Raw genomic sequence first — 7,706 nt, forward strand, 5'->3', positions numbered from 1 at the left:
GGCCTGGAGGGACACAACAGGGAGTTCAAGGTGTTGAGTTGGCCCTCAAATATCTCTCCCTGTCTCTCTGGTCTCTCTCTCCCTGTCTCTCTGGTCTCTCTCTCCCTGTCTCTCTGGTCTCTCTCTCCCTGTCTCTCTGGTCTCTCTCTCCCTGTCTCTATGGTCTCTCCCTCCCTGTCTCTCTGGTCTCTCTCTCCCTGTCTCTATGTTCTCTCTCTCCCTGTCTCTCAGGTCTCTCTCCCTGTCTCTCTGGTCTCTCTCTCCCTGTCTCTATGGTCTCTCTCTCCCTGTCTCTCAGGTCTCTCTCTCCCCCATCTCTGTCTCTCTCCCTTTCTCTCTGGTCTCCACTTTCTCTGTCTCTCAGGTCTCTCTCTCCCTGTCTCTGTGGTCTCTCTCTCCGTCATCTCTGTCTCTCTCCCTGTCTCTCAGTTCTCTCTCTCCCTGTCTCTCAGGTCTCTCTCTCCCTGTCTCTGTGGTCTCTCTCTCCGTCATCTCTGTCTCTCTCCCTGTCTCTCTGGTCTCCACTCTCCCTGTCTCTCTGGTCTCCACACTCCCTGTCTCTCAGGTCTCTCTCACCCTGTCTCTCTGGTCTCTCTCACCCTGTCTCTCAGGTCTCCACTCTCCTGTCTCTGTGATCTCTCTCTCCCTGTCTCTCTGGTCTCTCTCTCCCTGTCTCTGTGGTCTCTCTCTCCGTCATCTCTGTCTCTCTCCCTGTCTCTCAGGTCTCTCTCTCTGTCATCTCTGTCTCTCTCCCCGTCTCTCAGGTCTCTCTCTCCCTGTCTGTCAGGTCTCTCTCCCTCTGTCTCTCTGGTCTCTCTCTCTCTGTCTCTCAGGTCTCTCTCTCCCTGTCTCTGTGGTCTCTCTCTCCGTCATCTCTGTCTCTCTCCCTGTCTCTCTGGTCTCCACTCTCCCTGTCTCTCTGGTCTCCACACTCCCTGTCTCTCAGGTCTCTCTCACCCTGTCTCTCTGGTCTCTCTCACCCTGTCTCTCAGGTCTCCACTCTCCTGTCTCTGTGATCTCTCTCTCCCTGTCTCTCTGGTCTCTCTCTCCCTGTCTCTGTGGTCTCTCTCTCTTTCATCTCTGTCTCTCTCCCTGTCTCTCAGGTCTCTCTCTCTCTTTCATCTCTGTCTCTCTTCCCGTCTCTCAGGTCTCTCTCACCCTGTCTCTCTGGTCTCCACTCTCCCTCTACTGGTGGCACACCTATTAACACTCAGAAAGGAGGAGGAGATTTGGTGAGACAGGCAGCAAAGACTCTTTTTCTGGCTCACACCTTGAGCAGCATGTGGTGAGAAGAAGAAGTTCATTGTTACCTTCTTACTTTTCTTTTTTCCCCCAGGTGGGTTCTTTTGCCGACGTGTTTTTTTTAATTATTATTTTAATTGTATTATTTAAGACTGGAGACCACTGGTAGTCTAAGTATTTGTTTTTAATCTTTGTAATCTTAATCTTAGTTTTGTCAAAAAATCAACACAAACCAAAAGTTACTGATAGGAGCTTTAAAGGATCTGCTTCTTTAAAAAAAAACTTGATGGCATCACACAACTTTATATGATTCTTATTGGACACCAGGACACGTTAAAGCAGTCTGGTCCTTAACATTTGAATTTCAATAAATATTAATAGACATGAAGGCTTTATTTTCATATATAATTCTTGATTAAAAAGCATGAACGATGTGGTCATACATTTAGTTTAACTGCTGAATGAAGCAGTATCATTATTTCTGAAATCAATCAATCAATCAATCAATCAATCAATCAAGCTTTATTTATAAAGCACCTTTCATACAAATCAAATGCAACCCAAAGTACTTTACAGCGATTGAAAAACAAGAAAGAAGCAGAAGCAAAACAATGGCAAGACCTATTAAGGGAAAATAATAATAATGATAATAATAAAAATAGTACCAATAACAATAGAATAAAATAGAGACTATAATAGAGACCAATGCACACCTACAATAAAATGTTATTAAATTCAATTGTAATAAATCCGAAATTCTCATCATAGGCCCAAAATCCCTCACTTCCACCTGCCCAGACTTCTCACTCACTATTGATAAATCCACTGTTTCAGCATCCACCCACATCCGTAACCTTGGTATCATCTTTGATCAGTCACTTTACTTTCAACAACACATTAACAATATTTCAAAAACTGCTTTCTTCCACCTCAAAAACATCGCCCGTCTCCGCCCCTCCCTTTCCTTCACAGCAGCTGAAACTCTCATCCACGCCTTCATCACCTCAAGACTCGATTACTGCAATAGCATCCTCTACGGTACACCCAACACCCTCCTCAACAAATTACAATACATACAAAACTCAGCTGCACGCCTCCTCACTCACTCCAGAGACCACATCACCCCAGTCCTCCATAACCTCCATTGGCTTCCCATCCCCTTCAGAATACAGTACAAGATCCTACTCATCACCTATAAAGCCCTCCATAACCTAGCTCCCTCCTACCTCACCGACCTTCTGCAGCCATATAATCCCTCCCGCAACCTCCGCTCCACCAACGCCAACCTCCTCACCCCTCTCACCAAACCCAAGCACCGAACCTGGGGGGACAGGGCCTTCTCTGTCGCTGCCCCCACCCTCTGGAACTCTCTCCCCCAACACCTCAGATTCTCTCCCTCACTCACCAAATTCAAATCCGGACTCAAAACACACCTATTTAGAAAGGCTTTTAAACTAGAATTGATTGATTTTTTTTTTTTTTTTTTTTTCTTGTTTTGTTTTATTTTGCTGCCTTGCTTTTCTTTGCTTTTTTTGCACTGTTTTCCTTTCCTATTGTATAATTGTATTTTACTGTAAAGCGCTTGGAGAACCTTTTAAAGCGCTTTTATAAATAAAATGTATTATTATTATTATTATTATTATTAATAAAATAAGTGAAAGCATCAAAATTAATTAAGAATACAAATAGTTAAAATAGAAAAAAAAGATAGAGAGAGAAAACGTCTCTGGTGGGTTTTGCTAAATGCATCAAATATTGCATAATAGTGATGTTTAAATAATACTTTACTTCACCAGGTGACATTCTGTAGTGATTTAAGCCGCCTTAGCAAAACTGAACTCAAATATCAGAGAGGGGAAAACAAGCGAATGACGTCAACTTTAAAGAAGTCGTCTGCACAGACATGTTGGTTTCAGACAAACTAAGGAATAGCAGAGCGTGCAGTGTCAGGTCTTTCTCCCAGATGCATTTAAAGAAAAGGGGTTTTCATCTGGAAATGGAGCGGGAGGCATTGTAAATGGGACATTAAAAGGAATCCCACATCAATTTCCCACACCAAATGCTGCATAACAGGAGTCATTTTGACAAAGTAGCCGTGTGATTATTTTTTATTTCCATTTGAAAGCAATTAGCTGAAAGGTCCTTCCCTTGAGTTCTGTGGCAGAATGTGTGGAATGACTCAGGATAATTGCTGTGAAATGAACAGAGTGCCAAGTTGAGAGAAGCACGGAAAACCGCAAGGGTTCCCTCTCCATGGAAACGCCCTCTGCCTTTGTCAGTGCACCAGGAAATTAGGCAGCAAGCGATAACGGGGCTTGAATGAGTAACAAATGCAGGGGGGCGAGTGATATTTACTCCATTTCAAGCCATTACAGAAATTGAGTGTTTCCCCACGACTCACGCTGTGCCTGCTGAGTGCTGGATACAGGAGGAGGAGGGTCATTAAACATGGCAGCCGCCAGCAACGCAGGCTTGAACAACACAGTGTTTTTTTTTCCACACACCACCGATGGGCAGGACGGATATAATGAAGCCCCGGCGCTGTCAGTGTATGGCACCAACTGATGATACTGATGCCTGAGAGGAGGACAAGGTGTTAGACGAGAGACAGCGTGGAGACAGAGTTTGCAGCTCATCTCCCGTCTTTGCCAAAAGCTGCCTCCTCAGCTCCGGCCTTAATTGCTGCCTTGCTTGGAGGCGGCGCTCCCTCGGTGTGCCTTTCATGCCTCGCTTAATTACGTCAGCCGGAGAGGAACGTGATAGTTATTGTCATTACTCTCGTTAGTAATTAAGCAGCTATTGACTCCTTCCCTACATTCGGCCTCTTTGATTAGGCCTGAGGTCTGCAGATAGGGATTGGGTCTCTCGGAGTGGTGCAGCCGGAGAACGCCAAAACACTGTCTTTCATTGGATGGGAGTCACATGGCTAGTGGTGCCGTATAGGGGGGAAAAGTTAGGATGATTGTAAGGGCCCATGACTGACAGGGGGGGCGGAAATAATAATAATTAAAGGTGACATATCATGCAAAATGGACTTTTTGATGGTTCTCTACCTGAAATATGTTTCCCTGGCATGTCTACAAACCCCCCGAAAATGAAAAGAATCCATTCTGCCCCGTTCTGATTTCTCCACCTTTCTGTAAATGTGCTGAAACGAGCCGTTTCAGTTTTCAGTGTTTTTCATACGTCACAACGCCATCCGGTCTGTAACAGGAAGTCAGAGCTCGGAGCTTGTTCAGCCCATAGACTGTATAAAATACAACTCAACCCCTCCTCCGTTTTTCATTCCCTGCACACATGTGTTAAAGGTGACATATTATGCTCTTTTGCATCAATATATATTGGTCTAAGAGGTCCCCAAAACATGTCTTTAAAGTTTATGCTCAAAAAAACACTTTGAAATCAGATTTTGGCATGCCTGTAAATCCCTCTTTTTCAGCCCTGCTCAGAACAGGCTGTTTTCTGTGTCTGTGCCTTTAAATGAGAATGAGCTCTCTGACCACGCCCCCTCAGGAAGTGGATGTGGTCTCGGCTCTCCAGCACGTTGATCTAATGTTTACATGTTGGCTGAATATACACGGCTGCTCACAGACCCGCGTTACTTCAACCCTCTGAATCTGATCCAGAATCTGATCCTGACGGAGAGGCGCTAACTAGCGCTAGCACTTTTCTATGAAAAATCATCCACTAGATCTTCAAATCTGCAGACATGGGGAGTAAAACTGACCTTTGTGTTTATTAAGACAGCCTACAACTAGCATGCCTCCCTCCTAAGCTCCTTGTTAGCACACGTGTGCAGGGAATGAAAAACAGAGGAGGGGTTGAGTTGTATTTCATACAGTCTATGGGCTGAACAAGCTCCGAGCTCTGACTTCCTGTTACAGACCGGATGGCGTTGTGACGTATGACAAACACTGAGAACTGAAACGGCTCGTTTCAGCACACATTTACAGAAAGGTGGAGAAATCAGAACAGGGGCAGAATGGATTCTTTTCATTTTCAGGGGGTTTGTAGACAGGGACACATATTTCAGGGAGAGAACCATTAAAAAGTCCATTTGCATGATATGTCACCTTTAACAAGGAGCTTAGGAGGGAGGCATGCTAGTTGTAGACTGTCTTAATAAACACAAAGGTCGGTTTTACTCCCCACGTCTGCAGATTTGAGGATCTAGTGGATGATTTTTATTTATCATGGAAAAGTGCTAGCGCTAGTTAGCATAGCCACATAGCTACATGTTAGTAGCTGTGTACCAAGACACACGTCCACATACTGACAAATAAAACAACAAGAAACACTAAATCTGTGACCAATGTTTCAGAAAGGTCAACGTCAACGTGCTGCACAGCCGAGGCCACATCCACTTCCTGAGGGGGCGTGGTCAGAGAGCTCATTCTCATTTAAAGGCACAGACACAGAAAACAGCCTGTTCTGAAGAGGGCTGAAACAGAGGGGTTTACAGGCAGACCAGAATCTGATTTCAAAGTGTTTTTTTGAGCATAAACTTTAGAGACATGTTTTGGGGACCTCTTAGACCAATATATTTTGATGAAAAAGAGCAGAATATTTCACCTTTAAAACAAAATCATAATTAATATTTTATTCAGTATAAGGCAATTAAAAAAACAGTCCCGTTGTCTTCATAAAATATATATCAGAGCTCTCTACTTCATTTGAGGAAATTCATATTAATCCCCCCCCCCCCTGTATCGGCATGAAATGGTACAGCCCAGCCTGAGTCGTGCTAATCAGCTGTGTCGCGCAGTCAGACTGAAGTTGCACAGTGCAACTGCAGTCCCAGAAAAGAAGGGAAAGAAAAGAGAGAGAGGAGAGAGAGAAGAAAGGGCGACAGTATGTCACCCAGGAAAGGTTGGTATAGTCTTAGAGTGGTTAAAATCAACCTGTTTGCTAGTTTGATGTCCACAATGAGATGAACTACGTTTTAGCTAATTATACTACATGGGTTTTCGCGCCCTCCCTACCAGACTCAGCAGCTGATATGTCTGCACCTATGGTCAACATGTGCACTCTCCCCACAACTCCCCCAAACCCAATGAACAAGAAGGTGAGCAACCTAGCATGTGAATTAGCATTATTGAAGAGGGTCTGTGGGAATCTCTTTTTTTCTCTTTCTATCTATTTATAAAAACAAAGCTATAGCTAAGCCATGAAAACATTATAAAAGAAGGGGCAAATCAGTCACCTTGTGTGCAGGGAATCCTTCATTTTTGCCAGTCATACAGTAAATATTTGACTCCAAGATGCAAGACAGCTGAAAAGGTAGAGTTATGTAAATCTTTGACTGGGTCGATTGGATCCTGGAGATGTGGTTACAGCAGTTGCACACGGTCCTTGTGGCCTTTGGTGATGGGGCCCAATGTGATATTTTTTTCATGGGGCCCCAAATCCCTGGCGGATCCCCTGCACACGGTCATACCTTTACAGAAAAAAATAAAAAGAAAAGGATGGTGAAGAAGAAAAGAAAGAGCTTAACTTGCTTCTTACCTTTTTTTTTCTGTGAGTCAAGCAGACAATCCTGGAGGAGTTGAAACACATTTACCTCTCTTGCTACATCATTGTTTGTGACACTGGAGCTGGAGGACACGGAAATCACCCGATGCTGGGATGTCAAGAATCTGCTGAAAGGATACTTAGGTGGAGGTGGTGTAGATTTGCCTTGGCATTGACAGAACAGAGGATAATATTTTTGCAAGAGAGCCCTGTAAAAAGAGAAAAATCAATGGTTTGTGATTAAGTTACTTTGCTCAATGATAAAGTTTCAAATCAAGAGAAGAGACTCTTACAGCGCCGAGTGTGAAAGTTCATTCTTGACCTCGGAGAGATTGCTGTATGAAAAAAAAAAGAGTCATATCTCCAGGTTCACTTATAGCTTTTGTGGTTGGGAGTTCAATACGAACGGACCTTGAGTTACAACTCTTGTAAAACAGTTCTGTCAACAGAAAAATGGGTTTTTCAAGGAGCCGTTTATTCAGAGATTACTTGGAAAGATCGCTCTGTCAGGATTTGAAAAACAGTCTTGGTTAAACACAGTACTCCATCACCTGTAGTCATGAAAACCAAGAAAAGAAAAAGTGGTTTATTTTGAAAGAAATGTATTTCCAATTAAAGGTTTTTAAACCAGTTTCACATAAAAGGTCATCCTTCAGCAGGACCTGAAATAACCCTGCCTACACATCAGAGCTGACACAATATTTCAAGATCTCTTTGGTAAACTTAAGTAGCTTGGGTGCTTGGATTGGGTATGCTTAGGTGTCAAACATAGACTGTATAAATAATGGACTTAGCATCCGTGACGTCACCCATCTGTTTCTGAAGCACTGTTTTGAGGCCAATCGGCGGCGGCGGCCATATTGGAAATGCTGAACTCAACATAACTGCCGTCGAGCAAGTGTGACTGAAAGAGGCAGGCTTTGAGCCTCCTCGCCAACAGCTACAGTGTTCCC

This window comes from Notolabrus celidotus, chromosome 20, assembly GCF_009762535.1.
Source record: "Notolabrus celidotus isolate fNotCel1 chromosome 20, fNotCel1.pri, whole genome shotgun sequence".
Taxonomy (NCBI): domain Eukaryota; kingdom Metazoa; phylum Chordata; class Actinopteri; order Labriformes; family Labridae; genus Notolabrus; species Notolabrus celidotus.